Consider the following 19,501-nt stretch of genomic DNA (forward strand, 5'->3'; position numbering starts at 1 on the left):
CCCTAGGCACTCGGCAAAGGCAATATTTTGTCGAGTGCCAAACAGAAGGCACTCGGCAAAGAGGACGGCGTGGGTACCGTTATCCCCGGGCGCCTCTTTGCCGAGTGCCCAACTTTGCCGAGTGTCTGGCACTGGGCAAAGTTTGGTTTTGCCGAGTGCCTTATTTTGCCGAGTGCCAGACACTCGGCAAAGCCCTATTTGCCGAGTGCCAAATTTCGCCGAGTGCGGCACTCTTGCCGAGTGCCTGATATTTGGCACTTGGCAAAGATTCGAGCACTGGGTAAAGTCCCGGTTTTCCTGTAGTGTTGGTCAGTGACGCTAGGAAGACCGCAGCGACTATGGTGTGGCTGTGTATGGCGGGCCCCTTAGACAGTGACGCTAGGAAGACCACAGCGACTATACCGGTTAGGACCACGTAAACAACAGCGAGTATATCACGCATACATGCATGCATGCAGTTAACGTAATAATGGGCCTCCTTCCAGTTCCACCCTCGACTTCGTTTGGGTAAATTGCGTATGTACTTACGGTTGCGGCGAGCACGTATGTACTTACGTTATCCCAGCCAAGTGTGGTCGTGTCCTTAGCTTGTTGGAGATAGCTAGGATCATCATATCGTGCGCTCTCTCTTCCTTGGGGGCAACGCATTTGACCATTTTGCATTGAGTCATATGCAACAATTCAAATCCTTTTTCCCCACATGTTTAAAGTCAGTTCATTTTCTAAGACGACGAGATCACGTGCATATATCCTTACCTGCGAGCTCACGTTTGATTCTTAATGGTCTGCCTTGGTAATGATGCAGCAATTTTTAGAGGTGGTTTTTTCTAAGAGTGCCATCTGTGAAAATCATTAACAGATGTAGCACTCTCAAGAGGCTCGTCTTCAGAAATACTCCCTCTATCACTAAATAAATGTATTTTTAGAGTTGTCTTAAGTCAAACTTTTTAAACTTTGTCAGAGTTCCTTGAAAAAATGTTAAGACTTATAGTATCAAATTAGTATCATTAGATTTATTATAGAATATATTTTCGTGAGGTGCTCATTTAATGACATAGATGTTGTTTTCTATAAAGTTAGTCAAACTTAAAAAAATAACCAGCATAGATTCAAGGAATTGATTTATCTGGGGCACTGGTACAGAACAAAGCTTTACTCCCGGTGGGGAACCCCCTCTAGTCCCGGTTCCCCACCCGGGGAGCAAGCATCCGGGACTAAAGGGGGGTCCTTTAGTCCCGGGTCAGGAACCGGGACTAAAGGGGGACTTTTAGTCCCGGTGGGTAACACCAACCGGGACTAAAGGTCCTCCCAGCTTTAAAAAAAATAATCCCTCCCACCGCTGCGTCCCGTGAGATTCGAACCCAAGACCTCATGCATTGCCTCGCGCGTAGCTTACCATCCCACCTACACAACACATCTGACAAAGGATGGGATGCTTCCCTTTTGAACTAACTCATCGGGGGACCTTTAGTCCTGGTTGGTGTTACCAACCGGGACTAAAGGGTCCTTTAGTCCGGGTTGGTGTTACCAACCGGGACTAAAGGTTAGGGACTTTTAGTCCTGGTTGATGGCTCCAACCGGGAGTAAAGGTCCACCTTTAGTCCCGGTTGGAGACACCAACCGGGGCTAAAGGTCTCTCTAGTCCCGGGCGCAAAAAATGCCGGGACTAGAGCCCATTTTGACCTCGGATGAAAGGTCTGTTCTCTACTAGTGGGGATGAAGGGAGTAGTTATCTTAAAAAATTTATAATCTTTTCATGAAGTCAGATGATGACAAATTTTGTACTAATATTGTAGAGCTCGACACGATGTATGACTTTGTAATTTGCAAGTTCTTTATTCGAAACTATTTAGAGGCCCAAAATTTTGTTTTAAGTTCTTAAATTGTGAATAAAATTTAGTTTTTTTCAAATAACCTCGGACGTTAACATGGTCTATACTAAATATGTATTTCACAATGTGATCTACAAATCCGAAGTTGATAAATTTATGATCTAAAGTTGTTTAGAGTCACAAATATATGTTTTAAGTTATCAACTTTGAAATTCAAATTTTAGAATTTACAAAACAACTTTGGATGTTGACATGGTCAATACTAAAATTGTAGTGGTTAATTTTGGATTTGAGATTGTATAAAATGTCACATATTCATTTTAAGTTATTGGATTTTGAGATTTGAATTTTCAAACAATCTTGGATGGAAACACCTGACACCAAAAGTTGTAGTGCTCGACAAAACCTGAAACTTTGTAGTTCGTTTAGAAACCAAAATATTTAACATAAGATTATTAAATGATAATACAAAAGGATAAAATCCTAAACTCACTAGTGTATACTAATGTGGTAAGAAGTTACGCGAGAAGAGGTAGTTTGAACCATAGGAAGCACACATGCATGTATTTCGAAAGGAAAAAAAAACATGATTCAGGACGCTCGAACCGCAGTGCCTATTTAGGATTTAGAAAAATGTTTTGATATTTTTTGGCAGTTTTTAGTTTTTTTAATCATTTATAGAGATAAGTAGGCACGGGTAGGCCAGTCGACGGCCGCTTTAAATAATACTCCTCTCCTGTCTGCCAAATAAATCAATTCCAAGAATCCGTGCAAGTCAAACCATCTTAAGTTTGACTAATTTTATAGGAAAGAGTAACAACATCTATGACATAAAATGAGCACATTATGAAAATATATTTTATGATATATCTAATGATACTAATTTTATGTCATAGATAGTTGACGGACTTTTCTAGAAATTCGGTTAAAGTTTAAAAGTTTGAATCAAGACAACTCTAGAAAAATCTATTTATTCAAGGACGGAGGGAGTACATTAACATAGATCATTTAGCATTGCTTGTCTCTGGAAAATCGAAAACATCTACTCCCTCGGTCCTAAAATAGATGACACTTTTGACTTTTAGATATCATGTTTGACCATTTATTTTATTCAGTTGTTTTTACAAATAATAAAATCAATAAGTCATTATTAAATTATCTCTAATGATAAAATAAATGAAACAAAATAATTAATATTTATACAAAAAAATTGAATTTATACAAACAATCAAACAAGGTGTCTAAAAGTAAAAACATCATGTATTTTAGGACGGAGAGAGTATCTCTGGAAATATTTCGTGTAGTACGACTTATTAATTTGCAATTGAAAATGCTTTGATTTTTTTTTCTTTCAGCATATAGCAGATGCTGGGAATGGCGTTTCCAAGCATACTGATGCGCGTACAGAGAGAATGACACGAGACAAGCAAGGACACAAGCACATCTTGTTGGCTAGTGATGGCGCATGCGCCTAACTGAGACGTACCCCTATATAAGAGCCCTCAGCTTCTCTCTTCTCCTCCAGAGGTTCAGCCAGTGAGCCAAAGTCAATTCTCTTATATACTCTATTATTATTGCCCATCAGCCATCACGATCACAAAATCCGCAACAGGGGCAAGGTTACAAGCGAGACACGGCGCGGCGAGTGCGGCGGGGTGGCAGCGACGACGACCTCGCCGGCGGACATGGGTAAGGACGACGGGCCGCCGCAGGCGGCGGCCAAGGCCAAGAATTCGGCGCCGGTGATGCGGTCGTTCGCGTCGGTGTTCATGCATGCGGACGCCGCGGACGTGGTGCTCATGGTGCTCGGCCTGGTGGGCGCCATGGGCGACGGCATGTCCACGCCCGTCATGCTCTTGATCACCAGCCGCATCTTCAACGACCCTCGGCAACGGGCCGGACCTCCTCGATGAGTTCAGCTCCAAGGTCAACGAGGTAGATGTCTCTCTCGCCTCCCGGTTGATTCTGGCCAGTGTCATAGCAAAAGCTGACGTCGTTTCCTCTCCTTCTCGGCTACCAGAACGCGCGGAACCTCGTCTTCTTGGCGCTCGGCAGAATGGTCATGGCGTTCCTAGGTGAGCCGGCGCTGCACATGCATGGATGGGTGCCAATGCCGCCGCTGGCGGTTTGCTTGCTTGCGCGCGCACCGTACGTGCTAGCTGATAATCGTTGTGCCGTCGTTGGCATATATGCACGCAGAGGGGTACTGCTGGGCGCGCACGGCGGAGCGGCAGGCGTCGCGGATGCGGGAGCGGTACCTGCGGGCGGTGCTCCGGCAGGACGTGGAGTACTTCGACCTCAAGGTGGGGTCCACGTCGGAGGTGATCACCAGCGTCTCCAACGACAGCCTCGTGGTGCAGGACGTGCTGAGCGAGAAGGTGCCCAACTTCGTGATGAACTGCTCCATGTTCCTGGGCAGCTACGCCGTCGGGTTCGCGCTGCTGTGGCACCTCACGCTGGTGGCGCTGCCGTCCGTGCTGCTGCTCATCATCCCCGGGTTCATGTACGGCCGCATCCTCATCGGCCTCGCGCGCCGGATCAGGGAGCAGTACACCCGCCCCGGCGCCATCACCGAGCAGGCCGTCTCGTCCGTGCGCACCGTCTACTCGTTCGTAGCCGAGCGCACCACCATGGCGCAGTTCTCCGCCGCGCTCGAGGAGTCGGCGAGGCTCGGGATCAAGCAGGGACTCGCCAAGGGCGTCGCCATCGGCAGCAACGGCATCACCTTCACCATCTGGGCGTTCAACGTCTGGTACGGCAGCCGCCTCGTCATGTACCACGGATACCAGGGCGGCACCGTCTTCGCCGTCTCCGCTGCCATTGTCGTCGGTGGCCTGTACGTAACCGTGATTTTATCATCGGTCTGCTCTGCTGCATGTTACTCCTAGTCCTAGATGATGATGTGATGACGGCGCCATTAACGAAACCATGCAGAGCTCTGGGGTCCGGGCTTGTCGAACGTCAAGTACTTCTCCGAGGCGAGCTCGGCGGCGGAGAGGGTCCAGGAGGTGATCCAGCGGGTGCCCAAGATCGACTCGGAGAGCAGCGCCGGCGACGAGCTGGCCAACGTCGCCGGGGAGGTGGAATTCAAGAACGTGGAGTTCTGCTACCCGTCGCGGCCGGAGACCCCGATCTTTGTGAGCTTCAACCTGCGCGTGCCGGCGGGGCGCACGGTGGCGCTGGTGGGCGGCAGCGGGTCCGGGAAGTCGACGGTGATCGCGCTGCTGGAGCGGTTCTACGACCCGGCGGCCGGGGAGGTGACCCTGGACGGCGTGGACATCCCGCGGCTGCGGCTCAAGTGGCTGCGCGCGCAGATGGGGCTCGTCAGCCAGGAGCCGGCGCTGTTCGCGACGTCGATCCGGGAGAACATCCTGTTCGGCAAGGAGGACGCCACGGAGGAGGAGGTCGTCGCAGCGTCGAAGGCAGCCAACGCCCACAACTTCATCTCCCAGTTGCCGCAGGGCTACGGCACGCAGGCAAGCTATTTACCACACCACTTTTGCAACTGGCGTATGCATGCAGTCGTTTGGTTCGCTACGCTTTTCTTACCCTTGCAAGTCACTGTCAAGTTTTTTCTTCCCCAAAAGAGATGATGCTTGCTTTTTCGTGCACACTAGTAGTACTATAAGAATGCCTAAATGTCGCATGGAATTTATGCTCTAATTTTTCCATATTTTTTTGTTGTTTTTCACGGAGTACTGACGTGTTTAGGTCCACCACATATAGAACGGACTACGGAGTATTCGAAATTTTAGTGAAAAGAGTAATCATGATATTCTTTTCTCCTTTTTTTTAATGAAAAAATTCTGGATCAATTTGTGAAAGTGGGGGTAAAGCTGACATGGGAGACAACTCAAAAGCCAGAAAAAGCAAATCAATTACTCAACAACATTCGAACAATAGAAAGTGCAGTCGAAGGCTAAAGTGCTTCAAGAACTAAACTGAAACAAACATGCCCCAACAAACAAATTTTCACTATATAATTCAGCATGCATGGTTAGGTGACCAGTACATGTGGCTTTGGGATCCCAACTCGTCACTAACTCCATTATTTTAGTCTTTGGTCAATTGTGCATCTTTTACATGCTGATCCAAAGGAACTCCTAATTATTCAAAGAAATAGAAAATTTGAAACAAAGGTAGGCTAGGAGTAGAGGTTTGCTTTGGAAGCAACAGCTTTTGTTTCTAGTGTAGTACTGCTCCCCATTATCTGGAAGCAACACAACCTAGTCCACTACTCCATCAGTTTATTCTAGTGCTGGCTAGCTGCTGGCTTGCTAGCTAGGCGCCGCATCGCTGGCTTAGGACATGGGTCATTGGGTCCTGCCTGCTGTGCCTTCAAAGAAATCTGAGTGCTCTCTGCACCGAGCTCCCAGGAAATCTCTGCCCACTGAAAATTGTTGAACTATCACAGTGAAAATAATCAGTTGAACAAAGTGAATCTCTTGGTAGAGCTGGAAATGGGCTAGACCGTACATGGTTGTATCAATAACTATTTAAGCACCAAGATCAAATTAAGTTTATTCATGTTCTGGCCTTTCTGGATGAATAGGAAGAACTCGAATAGGAGGAGCACTCACCTATGTCAATGTAGGTAGACGTCGGACAGTCCAAGTATCTCCAGCTTGGCAGCTTTTTAGTAAGAGTAAAATTACAGTACTAGGACTGTTGAAATAGAAGAGGGCTTAGTTACGCAAAAGTGAGTGGATAAACAGCACTATAGTCATACAGTGAAGAAACCAAAGTAACAATCCACCCACTCAGGAAATGGAAGCAATAGTAAGCTCAAAAATTGACATCTAACAAATTAGGAAAAATCGAAGATGCAACATATAGGTGCCCCATTGCGTCATTACATCATCTACATTGAATGTAACATAACAGAAAGAAAAAGAAGTAAAGATGGAAATACAGGTGACCACGGAAATACCTGAAACCTAGCAAATTGCCTTTATTGGGCAGTCATAGTCCTCATTGCGGTTTCAGCATATTTCCTCAGTGCCGGTTGCTTTGGCCAGAAGATCTCTCATTGCCGGTTGAGCATACATCCACATCTCTACTATAAATTCCATCCTTTCCACTAGAGAATAGTAGCTGAACCCTGTACTCCTAGCTGCCGTTCCATCCTTTCCACTAGAGAATAGTAGCTGAACCCTGTTCTCCTAGCTGCCGTGCAAGTATTTCTAAGGCTGCTATGTACACCACTTCAATTACAATCCTTCTTCAAATGTTGAGGGATCAGAGCACACGCTTTCCAAGGTTGCTTATGGTAGGACCTAGGAATCATAGAGGATTGAAGTGGTGACCCCAAATTGGGAAAGGGAGAATGGTTAGCCCACCACTCAGGGTGTGTGACTCCGTGGTTGGTGGACGCAGAAGACAAATAGCCAGAACCTTTTTGCAAATCTAGTAACCAGGAAAAGGGTTGCCAGCCAACAGTTTTGGGTGTGCCAACTTTCCCAGCGAACAGGATTTCACTGAGGTCCTGTCACGCAATAATAATTTTGACAGCAATACGTGAGGCAGAGATTGACAGAAGAAAGTGCCCGTGCTAGTATGTCTGTAGTGGCACAAAGTGCTTCCACCATGAGGCTTTAATATGTTAAAAAAAGTTAAAATGATTCAGGAAAGGAGCTTTTTTTTTCCAGATCGTTGCCATACTAATTACAAAAGGGGGAAAAGAGAACTTTTCGGGCTGCCTAGCTATCCTAACGTGGGACTTCATGAAGATGCCATCCCCAGCTAATAATGGAAGATGCCTCTAATGATATCAGACTCAGTGGCAAGCATGTAAACCTGAAATGTTTCCTTTCGTGGACCAGACCCCCACCACAAGCAAATTCTACTGTGCGCAAACCTGATGTGGGGCACTGAATATTAGCGCACATTAGACTTTGATGTGGGCAAAACTCTAACAAGATGACCTGATAGGTACCCAAAATATCCTCCCAGTATTATTGTGAGTTTGACAACAATAAAGGACCACTTTGCCACTGAACTTTCATTTCCATTGTTCATAAGCATGCACTCATGAAAAGACCACAGGAAAGTGTCCTAGATAGTGAGAAACAGCTTATTTTAACAGTACAACTACAGTTAAGCTGTGCCAACAATCAGTACTGTAAACCATGACAATTCTCAATGCACATGGTTAATTTCCTATAAATAATGCACAAGTAGCATCCATGTATCTTGAATTAGATAGTGGCCAGTATGACTTAAACTGTAACATTTTTAGGGTAACTAATACTAATGGCATTTCATATTAGCATCCATAGGAATAGGAGAGTAATAACTTATTTCACTAGCGGTTGACTTCGGTCCTCAGTTTGGCATTTGTTTGATTAAGGGGAATAGATACATGCCATGAAAACATAGAATGGTCAACTCAAATAATATAGAAGGTTAACTACACGTTTGGAAGACAGATAAATGGGATTTTCAACCTGAAAATACAAAGTTATGTCCTTGTAATTGTGATATTAATGTTACTTACCAGATAACTAAACAACCATTTCAATTATCAATATGGATAGATATCAAAGGAAAATCTTGAAAAGTTGAACTTGCCTTCAATTCACCTTATCACATCAGTTTGCTTCAGAAATGACTATTATCTGCACTCGGTTACAATTATGTTGGCCTTGAACAACTTGTATGAGACTATGAGTCAACGGACTGAGTGACCTTAGTGAAAATAACAGAAACAATAGGGTGAGTTAGCTCCAAGAATAAAATAATGTATCTGCAAATGGCTCAAACATCTGATGTGGATAAACATTGCCTTGTATTTTTTCGAGAACAATATTTTCCATAGTAATCTTGCTACCAGACTTCATAACAAACCGGTTCAAATGAAAGAGAGTTATTGCATGTCACTACTGCAGAACGACAACAGAAACACTTTAGAAATACTGTAGTATAATATGAGCACCAAAGTATACTGAGAAATCACTGGCAACAGTTTCGATCCGATAGGCCTATTCCCATCAGTGGTGAACTCTGTTTGCCACTGAGAGAGCTTCAATCAGTTACAAAATCAAGCTTGTTGGGGGTAACATAATATGACATTACACGAAAGCGTGAGATTTGAGTCTGAGAGGACAAAACGTTGATAGGAATGTAGCAGTGTAGTGGCCTCAATAACATCACCAACTATATGTATATACACAAGAATTATCAACATGTTCACAAAGAAAAACAAGGAAATCTAGCAGGTCTACCAGTATGCCCCATCTCATCACTAAAGTTGGGCAATCTGACCATCCTCTAGAAACAAAGCCTTTGCCTTCCAATGATAGATTCTTTTCTAAGTTTTCTAGACAACTTATTGAAGGTAATTTTTTTAAGAGAAGAACAGGATAACCCTTTTAAACAGTAGATTATTAAGCTAGAGCATTCAAAAGAAGCTAGCTGTAGAATTCAAAAGGAAGTCCTACTCCCACAGCATCACTAGAAGCTAGAAGCTAGAAGGATGCCATCAAGCAGCATGTCATCGGATAGACTGTACATACATGTTGATTTTCATAGTTAATCTTCAACAAATTCTGAAATGGAAAAAGGAGGGTCGTACAAACAACAGTTGATACAATGAATTTAAGTTTAAGACTCTACCAAAGCAAACTTTGATTGTGATTTTGTCAATAGAATTGACAGATAAGGAGAGCATAAATATGTTGATATTGTGTAAATCAACAAACATGGGACTAATGCTTCCTTATGTGAAATATACGTTGTAAACAGGTGGGTGAGCGTGGTGTCCAAATGTCTGGAGGACAGAAGCAGAGGATTGCTATTGCCAGAGCTATCCTTAAGTCACCCAAGATCCTCCTCCTTGATGAAGCCACAAGTGCATTGGACACAGAGTCAGAGCGTGTTGTGCAAGAGGCACTTGACCTGGCTTCTGTGGGCAGGACAACCATTGTCATTGCACATCGGCTCTCCACAATCCGGAATGCTGACATGATTGCTGTGATGCAATATGGTGAGGTCAAGGAGCTGGGATCCCATGATGACCTCATTGCCAATGAGAATGGCCTGTACACATCTCTTGTCCGCCTTCAGCAGACCAGTGATTCAAGGGAGGCCAATCAGGTTGGTGGAACTGGAAGTACATCTGCTGCGGGGCAATCTAGCAGCCACAGCATGAGCAGGAGGTTCTCTGCAGCTAGCAGGTCAAGCTCAGGACGGTCAATGGGTGACGCAGAAAATGATAATATTACCGAGAAGCCAAAGCTTCCCGTCCCATCATTCAGAAGGTTACTGATGCTTAATGCACCAGAGTGGAAGCAGGCTCTGATGGGAAGTTTCAGTGCAATTGTGTTTGGAGGCATACAGCCTGTATATTCATATGCCATGGGCAGCATGATCTCAATCTACTTCTTGGCAGACCATAATGAGATCAAGGACAAAACAAGGACCTACGCACTCATCTTTGTTGCTCTTGCAGTGCTCTCATTCTTGATCAATATTGGGCAACATTACAACTTCGGTGCCATGGGGGAATACCTCACCAAGAGAGTGAGAGAACAGATGCTTGCAAAAATCCTTACTTTTGAGATTGGGTGGTTTGACCGTGATGAGAACTCCAGTGGTGCCATATGCTCACAACTTGCCAAGGATGCCAACATCGTAAGTATACGAACCAAAGATAAGCTTATGCTTATTATAAAAAATAATACCTGACAATTCATATACTTCTTTTGGCAGGTGAGGTCTCTTGTGGGTGATCGAATGGCTCTAGTGATCCAGACAGTTTCTGCAGTTCTCATAGCCTGCACTATGGGTCTGGTGATCGCTTGGCGTTTGGCCCTTGTCATGATAGCAGTGCAACCCCTTATCATTGTTTGCTTTTATGCTCGCCGTGTCTTACTGAAGAGCATGTCCCAGAAATCAATACAGGCTCAATCTGAAAGTAGCAGGCTAGCAGCTGAGGCTGTCTCCAATCTCCGCACCATCACTGCTTTCTCATCCCAGGAGCGCATCCTACGCCTCTTTCACCAAGCACAAGATGGGCCACGCAAGGAAAGCATCCGACAGTCATGGTTTGCAGGACTGGGCCTTGGCACCTCCATGAGCCTCATGACATGCACATGGGCCCTTGATTTCTGGTATGGTGGCAAGCTCGTGGCTGAGCATCACATAACTTCAAAGGCACTCTTCCAGACCTTCATGATACTAGTAAGCACAGGGCGTGTGATTGCAGATGCAGGTAGCATGACAACAGACCTTGCTAAGGGTGCTGATGCAGTAGCTTCAGTGTTTGCTGTTCTTGACAGGGAAACCGAAATTGACCCTGACAACCCTGAGGGATACAAACCAGAGAGGCTAAAAGGTGAGGTTGACATCAGAGGAGTTGACTTTGCATACCCGTCAAGGCCAGATGTGATTATCTTCAAAGGTTTCTCCTTGAGCATCCAACCAGGCAAGTCAACAGCCCTTGTTGGGCAAAGTGGTTCTGGCAAGTCGACTATCATTGGGCTCATAGAGAGGTTCTATGACCCACTTAGGGGGGTAGTGAAGATCGATGGTAAAGACATCAAAACATACAATCTCAGAGCCCTGCGGCGACACATTGGATTAGTCAGCCAGGAACCAACACTATTTGCAGGTACAATAAGAGAAAATATTGTGTATGGTACAGAAACAGCAACTGAAGCAGAAATTGAGAATGCTGCAAGGTCTGCGAATGCACATGACTTCATTAGCAACCTCAAGGATGGATATGACACATGGTGTGGTGAGAGGGGTGTACAGCTTTCAGGAGGCCAAAAACAACGCATTGCAATTGCCCGTGCCATCCTGAAGAACCCTGCTATCCTGCTACTGGATGAAGCTACAAGTGCACTGGACAGCCAGTCAGAGAAGGTGGTACAAGAGGCATTGGACCGAGTGATGGTTGGCAGGACAAGTATTGTGGTGGCGCACAGGCTCAGCACAATCCAGAACTGTGACCAGATCACTGTGCTTGAGAAAGGAATTGTTGTGGAGAAGGGCACACATGCATCCCTTATGGCTAAGGGTCCCTCTGGAACATACTTCGGATTGGTCAGTTTGCAACAAGGAGGCAACCAGCACTGAGATTGTTGCATGAGAACACAGCAGTACTTACAAATTTGCTGCCCCATTCACATGATGTATTACTTGGATCAACCTGCAAGAGATATCTAGCCTATCCCAACTTGCTTGGGACTATAAGCTTTGTTTTTGTTGTTGATTAAAACGCAAGATGGTCCAGCAGGCGATTGAAATTTCTGTGACAGCGGGGTGTTTTTCTTCCCATTGTTCTATTAGCGCACATAAGTGTGCCGAGGATATGTATTGTAGTTGTACAACAGCCAGGAAATCTCAGATAAGATGTACATTAGGTATTATTTCATCTTATTCTCTATTGATTTGTGTATTTGAAATTATTACATTAGCTTTTATTTCATCTAATTCTTATGTGAATTATGTATTTGAAATGTTTATGCCTATTGGCCATGAAGATTAGTAAATTCCTAAATCCATGGTGGCAGAACAGATGCAAACAAGAAAGAAAACCCAGAAAACAATTAATTGAGCACAAGCTATCTTTTCAAGTATCAGCTTATAGTTTTCAGGTGCGCATCGTAATTAAAATCATTTAGTATGAGCTAAAGTTAAACAGGATCTTCATCAACTACGCGTTCACGCCTGCTATTTCTAAGCTCACATAAATGTAGACGCTTCTTAGCTGAGAAGCCTAACAAACAGTATTAGCAAAGAACACAACTCATGTAGCACTCCTAAGCCCCACATCCACAATTCTACCATTGCTTAAATACGCACTTGAACGGATATGATCAAATTTTGGACTGACATGTCATAATAATCAGAACCCCAACCATACGACAAAACTTTCGGTGCAGCTATTTCAGCCACGGGCTGCTGGCCTGCTGATGCGGGATAATGCATTTAAAATCACTCGTATAGTCGTATGGGGGAAAAAAATAGGTGGCTAGCATGGTACATCCCGCATTCAGCGAAATAGAAAGTGGTGGGGGGTACCAGTGTATCGCCTGGTCGAAGCGAGAGAAGCCGGTCGGCGTCCTGGTAGCGCGGCGGAGCCAGTTCGGCCGTCAGGCGCGCGGCAGAGGCAGGCGAGTGGAGTGGAGATTGGGGGTGCGGGGAGGGAGATGAGTTGGGATGGACAGCTCGCCACGGCCACGCTACCTCGGCTCGCGGTGAGAAGGTGGGTTGGGTTACCTACGGCTACGGCGGCGTCGGACGGCGGCAGGTGGCGAGAATGTTTTCCGCCTCCGACGAGGTAACCGTGTAGGCCGTAGGAGTGTACGCCTTCACGGGCTTCCTGCGGCCTAGTTTCGGTTTAGGCCCATACATGAGATGATTGGATCAATCGAGAAGCCCTTGTTTTCTCGCCGTGGAGTCTTCTAAGTCCAGACCAAGGTAAGCCGTGTGGTACACCCACCGATGAACATCAAGGCTGCATTGCAGGACTCGGCATCCGTCCTAAGGGCAGAGGCGGTAGCGATTGCTCTGGCTGCAGCTATCACTGTTCAGCTGGGACTCCATGACACAAATTTCCTATGGGACAGTGAAGAACTAGTTCGATTCTTCAACTCTGACGAACATGCAAACCCGCCTGAGTGGAGAATCAAACATCTTGCTCAACAATTTGTAAACTGCACACAGCATAGAAGCACAAGGATCTTCAAAGTGCATCGGACTCAAAATCAGACCGCTGATATGCTCGCAAAGCAGGCTTTTCTAGACTTTCAAGCGTCTGCTTGTGCTATGTTAGGGTGTTCTACTTGGTCCTGAATCTTACTGTGACTCCGGCTGGCCACAGAAGTCCTGCGCTCCTCCTCGCAAGGCTCGACCGCCACTGCCGCGCCACCTCGGCCTCCTCCTCCTCGTCGTCGGCGGCCAGCAGGGGAGCTCAAAAAGGCCTCCCCCTGCGCTCTCTCCTCTCCTTCTCCACCGCCTGCCCCCCTCGTCCCTCCCCTCCCTCTCCCTCCGGTTGTCGATGGCCGGCCCGGCCAGCGGATCCGGGGCCCCCCGCTACGGATCTGGCGTCTGCAAGCTGCTGGTGTCGGCTTCGGCTGGATCTTCCTTATGGCCAGGGAGGCGGCGTCCTCGCCTTCCCACCCCGCATCATCCTCTTCTCCGGCGGGGGTGGCTGGCCGGCGGCCCAGATTCGGGCCGCCTCGGGGTCGGATCCGCCCTCCCCGACGAAATATGGTCGGCATTCTACCTAGAGATATGCCCAAGGTAGTAGATTATCGGTAGACAGGTGCGCAAGCTACGAACGAGGATGGTGACGCAAGACAGACACGAGGTTTTATCCAGGTTCGGCCGCCGTGAAGGCGTAATACCTACGTCCTGTGTCTGATTGTATTGCTGTATGTAAATGAGATGATTTTTGAGAGGGGTCCTCTGCCCGCCTTATATAGTCTGGGGGGCAGAGTTAAGATCTGAGAAACTAATCCCAACCAGTTACAATTGTCATAGGTGGCCGGATAAGGATTCCTATTCTAACCGACCAGGATCTTGCTTGATCTTCAAGTCTGCCTTGATTCCTTACGCGGGACTCCGAGTAGATCGGCTGGGCCGCGCGTCGTCTTCTAGTGGGCCGGACCCCCTGGTCCGGGCCGGCCCAAACCTAGCCGTAAGGGTATAGGGGGTTAATACCCCCCACAGCTAGTCCCCGAGCACCATGTATTATGTTGCGACACGCCGTTTGATCTTCTTTGGCTAATGCGGTCTTGTCTTCATATCATCTCCAACTGGTTGAAACATTGACCAAGCAAATGTGCCAGTATTCTGGTCAGCACAGAGAGCAGTAGACCACGATTATAGCCGAAGATTCCAGTTGTCCGAAGAATGCATGGTGCTCTAAAGAAAAAAGAAAAAGATTTTCTTTCCTGATCAAGTGTGCCCACTTATATTTCTGAAAAGAAATGTAAGTGACCCTTATTACAGTAGTAGTTATGGCCAACAGGTCAGAGCGTAGGGGTCGATAAAATAAGCACATTCACCGCAAGGTGAAGTGTGCCCACTTAGTCCCCGAGCCTGGTAGTAGGTGACGTAGGCACGTGGTGCCAGGGTATAAAAAGAATTCCCAGTTAAGTTGAGAATCCAATCATCGTACAAGCGATACGAGCTGCACCGACAGGTGCATCGTACCGATATAGTCCCCGAGCTTGCTGGAAGGCGATGGTATCAGCCTTGTAGCAAGGTCTAAGTGAGAAAAAATAAATGCCTCTCAACTGTATGTGAGTACAAATCACATGTAGCCAAGGAGAGCGGTCCCCGAGCAATGGTCGGAGAGTGGTCGGGGCAGTCCCCGAGCGCAGTATGGGGAAAACGATGAATCCCCGAGAATAACTGTAGTTGGGACAATCCCCGAGCACAAAAGGTAGTCGGGACAGTCCCCGAGCACAAGGGCGGTCGAGACAGTCCCGAGCACGAGAGTGGTCGGAACAGTCCCCGAGCACGATGGTGGTCGGGACAGTCCTTGAGCACAAGGATAGTCGCGACAGTCCCTGAGCACGAGGGTGGTCGGGACAGTCCCCAAGCACAAAAAGTGTGGCAAAAACCATATGCCACTTTTACTATTATTTTATATATTTATTTATTTGTTCTGACAAGTCCGGTCTGACACGTCTAGTAAAAAAGTAGACGGGTATAGCACGTCATACTGTATTTTTGTCTTGTCAAGCAAACAGTTGCGTGTCACCTGTCAGTAGGTGCGTGCTCACTACCCCTGATCGATCTCAAGCGCCTAGAGGCTGGATACCCGAAGGAGGTAGATCCAGACAAGGCCGAGGAGCTACGGATGACCCAGCTGGACTTGTCGGCGAAAATAATTGGCGACTATTAACCTGTGTGGAGGTGCGACACCACCCGTACAAGGAACGCCGTCAACAAGTCAGCTGGGAGCGTCGTCGTCTTCAAGCCAACGGCGAAGCCTGTGGTCTCGACCAGCCAGGCATCGGCGGGGCCATCTTCTTCAGCTCGATCAATGCCAGAGTCCCCGAGACCCGAGCACGATGGCAGGCCCAGCGAGCAGCAGGCGTCGTGTGCCCCGACCAGCCAATAGTGTAGGCTATAGCTGTAGAAGAAGATGTAGTTGGGTTATTGTAAACTTGGACCTTTTCAGGCAAGCTTGTAATAACGTACTTGTATATCAACATAAGCTTGTTTGTTTTGTAGAAAATGTGTTTAAGCTTGGATCTCGTGTTGATGTAACTAAGTTAGAACGTGTTGGCGTTCTATTTAGTTGTACCAGTTAGTCGACACGTCATCCTGAAAGGTTTGTATGGCCCTGGTTTGTCTTGCGGTCGGAGTGTGAGATGCATAGCTTGTGCACACGTAGAAACACACAAGTCAAAACCAGAGGAGCACTGCCGATCACCCGTAGCATAGAGAGAGATCCCATGCACGCGTTGGGAGGAACCGGAGACAGGGCCTGCTCCGAGAACCCGAGAAGGAATGGTGGTCGGTTTTAACTGGTAGAGTTAGAATAACAATAGACTTCGAAGTGACACATTAGAGTGGTCGGAGAAATCATAATAGCTTTATTGAAATAAATCAAAAGTACAGAGGGGTACATATCTTAGTAGCCTAAGCAAGAAACGCCTAAGCTTGTCGATGTGCCAGGAATTGGGTACGTCTATGCCGTCTAGGCGAGCTAACCTGTAAGATGTAGGGCGTGTAACCTCCTTGATCATGAAGGGTCCTTCCCATGGGGTTGTGAGTTTGTGGACACCATCCTGATTCGTCTTCCACTTTAGGAACAGGTCCCCGACCATGAAGAACCGCTCCTTGACGTTCTTGTTGTAGTACCTGCGCAAAACAGCAAGGTATTTGGCTGTACGTACACAAGAATAGAGCCGCTTCTCTTCTGCACTATTCACTTCTAGCTCCCGCACTCATTGGTCTTGTCTTCGTCGAAGTTCTCTACCCATGCTGATTTGAAGGCTATATCTGCTGGGAGCACTGCCTCAGTGCCATAAACCATAAAGTATGGTGATACGCCGGGTATTGCGACTGGGCTGGGTTCTGAGACCCCAGACCACGGCTGGTAACTCTTTGAGCCATCTTCCAGGAGCTTTGTCATTCTCTTTGTACATCCTCTTCTTAAGTGCGTCCAGGATCATACCATTTGCCCGCTTGACCTGTCCATTAGCTCTAGGGTTGTGCCACCGAGACGTATTTTACTACTATGCTCCTTTCATCGCAGAAGTCCCAAAAAGCGTTCCCGATAAACTGAGTACCCAGATCAGTGATGATGTTGTTGGGTATGCCGAAGCGGTGGATGACCTGGTCGAGGGAATGCGACAGCCTTTTCTGAAGATGCCTTGACTAGGGGCATGTACTCTATCCACTTGGAGAATTTGTCGATCAGCACAAAGACGCATGTAAATTTTCCAGGGGGCCGTTTGGAAAAGGCCTGATCATATCCAGTCCCCCAGCATGCGAAGGGCTAAGAGGCTGGTTATAGTCTGAATCTCGTGTGCTGGTACGTGGATTCTCTTGGTGAAAAACTGACAACCTTCACCAATGGCGGGACTAGCTTCTCTGCATCGGCTACGGCTGACGGCAATAGAACCCTGCTCGGAAAGCCCTTGCCGACCAGCGTTCTCGAGGCCACGTGGTTGCCACAGGAGCCAGAGTAGATCTTGTCTAGGAGATGTTCACCATCCTCCTGGGTTATACACTTCATCAAGATTTCCTCCTTCGCGTTCTTGCGCCACAATTTGCCATCGACGAGCAGATACTGCTTACTGCTATGCATCAGGCGTTCATTTTCTGTCCGATCGGTGTAACCGCTACCATCTATCAGGTACTTGATGAAAGTACTCTCCAGTCGGGCTTCTTAGTGGTCGGAGGTGGTTTGGTGGTGTTTGGACGCCGAAACCGTAGCCACCAATGGCTGGTCTGGAGGCTTATCGACCACGGGATCTTCTTCTTTTGATGGAGGGCGTGAGCAGGTCTTGAACAAATATGCCATGTGGGACTTTGGCTCGGGATGATCCTAACTTTGACAGCGCATCTGGTACTGATTTTTGTCCCGGACCACATGTGTGTACTCGATGCCATAGAACTTGCCTTCCAACTTTCTGATCGCTTTGCAGTATGCGTCCATCTTTTCGCTGGTCGTATCCCAGTCTTTGTTGAGTTGGTTGATGACCAGAGCCAAGTCTCCATAGACATAGAGACGCTTGGACACCAAGCTCGACCACAATGCGTAGACCGTGTAGGCATGCTTCGTACTCGACGGCGTTATTAGACGCTGGGAAATAAATCCTGAGGACATATCAGAGCTGCTCCTTGGATGGTGATACGAAAAGGACTCCTGCTTTTCCCCTACCCTATCAAAGGCATTGTTGAGATCACGTGGCTGGAACCTTATGCGTCATGCCTCCTCTTCTGCCTCGGCTTCGGCTTGTCTGCGATTAAACCGGTCAATATTGTGTGCTTCGTGTGCTAGCCTTTCTTGTTCTGTTTCGCCAACTACCGGTGGTTCATCATTAATGACAACATTGATCAAGTCTCCTCACCTTGGTGGAAGGATGGGAATCGTGGGAACCCCAGGGACTGGTCTGGGATATCCAGATCGTATTCAACTTCTTCATTGTCACGATGCTGAAGCTCAGTGTGGACGAAGCCATTAGATTGCGGATGCTAGACGGGAAGCTTGAGCCGCCCTCTTGAACTATGTGGACCGATCCTTCTTGATACTCCTCAATCCAAACCATGTTGACAAAGTTGCGTGGCTTTGGCCGAGGTCGATGTATAAAACATAGATCCGAGCAGCGTTGTATATTGTACGCGTAGTTGGAAGCAGTGTTCGCAGGCCATAGGGCTGAGCCTGGTAATTCTCCATCAAGGCTTAGCACTCGGAGAGCCGAAGACCCGTTGCGAGGGCTGGTCAGCGATGAACGGAGTGCCCTTTAGGAGTAGACGTGACCACGAGATCCGTTACCGAGTCATGCAGGACGACTGGCCCGAGCTGGTCGTGTAGATCTGTTGGGGTAGTGGTTACCTACTCGGTAGGTTGATTTTGAATCAAATCTACTAGAGCTAGGGTTTTAGCAAGCTTGGTGCCGACCTGATCGATGGAGTCGAACAGGTCGGTGTTGTCGATCTGCCTCCCTTTGTAGCGAGGAAGCGAACGACGGGTTGTCGGTGTGTGGCTGAAGACGATGCTGGTGTGGCCAGAGCCAGATCCAACGTGGTTGGAGCCATAGCTGATGCTGGTGAAGCAGTGGTCGACGTAGATTGGATCTGCGCCTCCTCCGTGGTCATGGCGATATAAGTTGTCGGAGCCAGTGGTCCAGGTGATCTCGGCCGATGGTGAATGTGAGGTCGTTCGGCGTAGCCATGGAACCTGGGCTGATGACTATCTTGTTCGTCTGGGGAGCAGTACGCACCACCCCCTACGTGGCGCACCACTGTCGACGAAATATGGGTCGACAGTCTACCTAGGGGTATGCCCAAGGTAGTAGATTATCGGCAGACAGGTGCGCAAGCTACGAACGAGATGGTGACGCAAGACAGACACGAGGTTTTATCCAGGTTCAGCCGCCGTGAAGGCATAATACCTACGTCCTGCGTCTAATTGTATTGTTGTATGTAAATTGAGATGATTTTTGAGAGGGGTCCCCTGCCCGCCTTATATC

General features: G+C 47.3%; 1 pseudogene; it reads left to right on the plus strand.

Annotated features, from left to right (window-relative positions):
* Positions 1–3,500: 3,500 nt before the first annotated feature.
* On the plus strand, positions 3,501–12,236 carry LOC136530666 (putative multidrug resistance protein; annotated as a pseudogene).
* The last annotated feature ends 7,265 nt before the right edge of the window (positions 12,237–19,501 follow it).

This window comes from Miscanthus floridulus, unplaced genomic scaffold (assembly GCF_019320115.1).
Source record: "Miscanthus floridulus cultivar M001 unplaced genomic scaffold, ASM1932011v1 fs_174_1_2, whole genome shotgun sequence".
Taxonomy (NCBI): Eukaryota; Viridiplantae; Streptophyta; class Magnoliopsida; order Poales; family Poaceae; genus Miscanthus; species Miscanthus floridulus.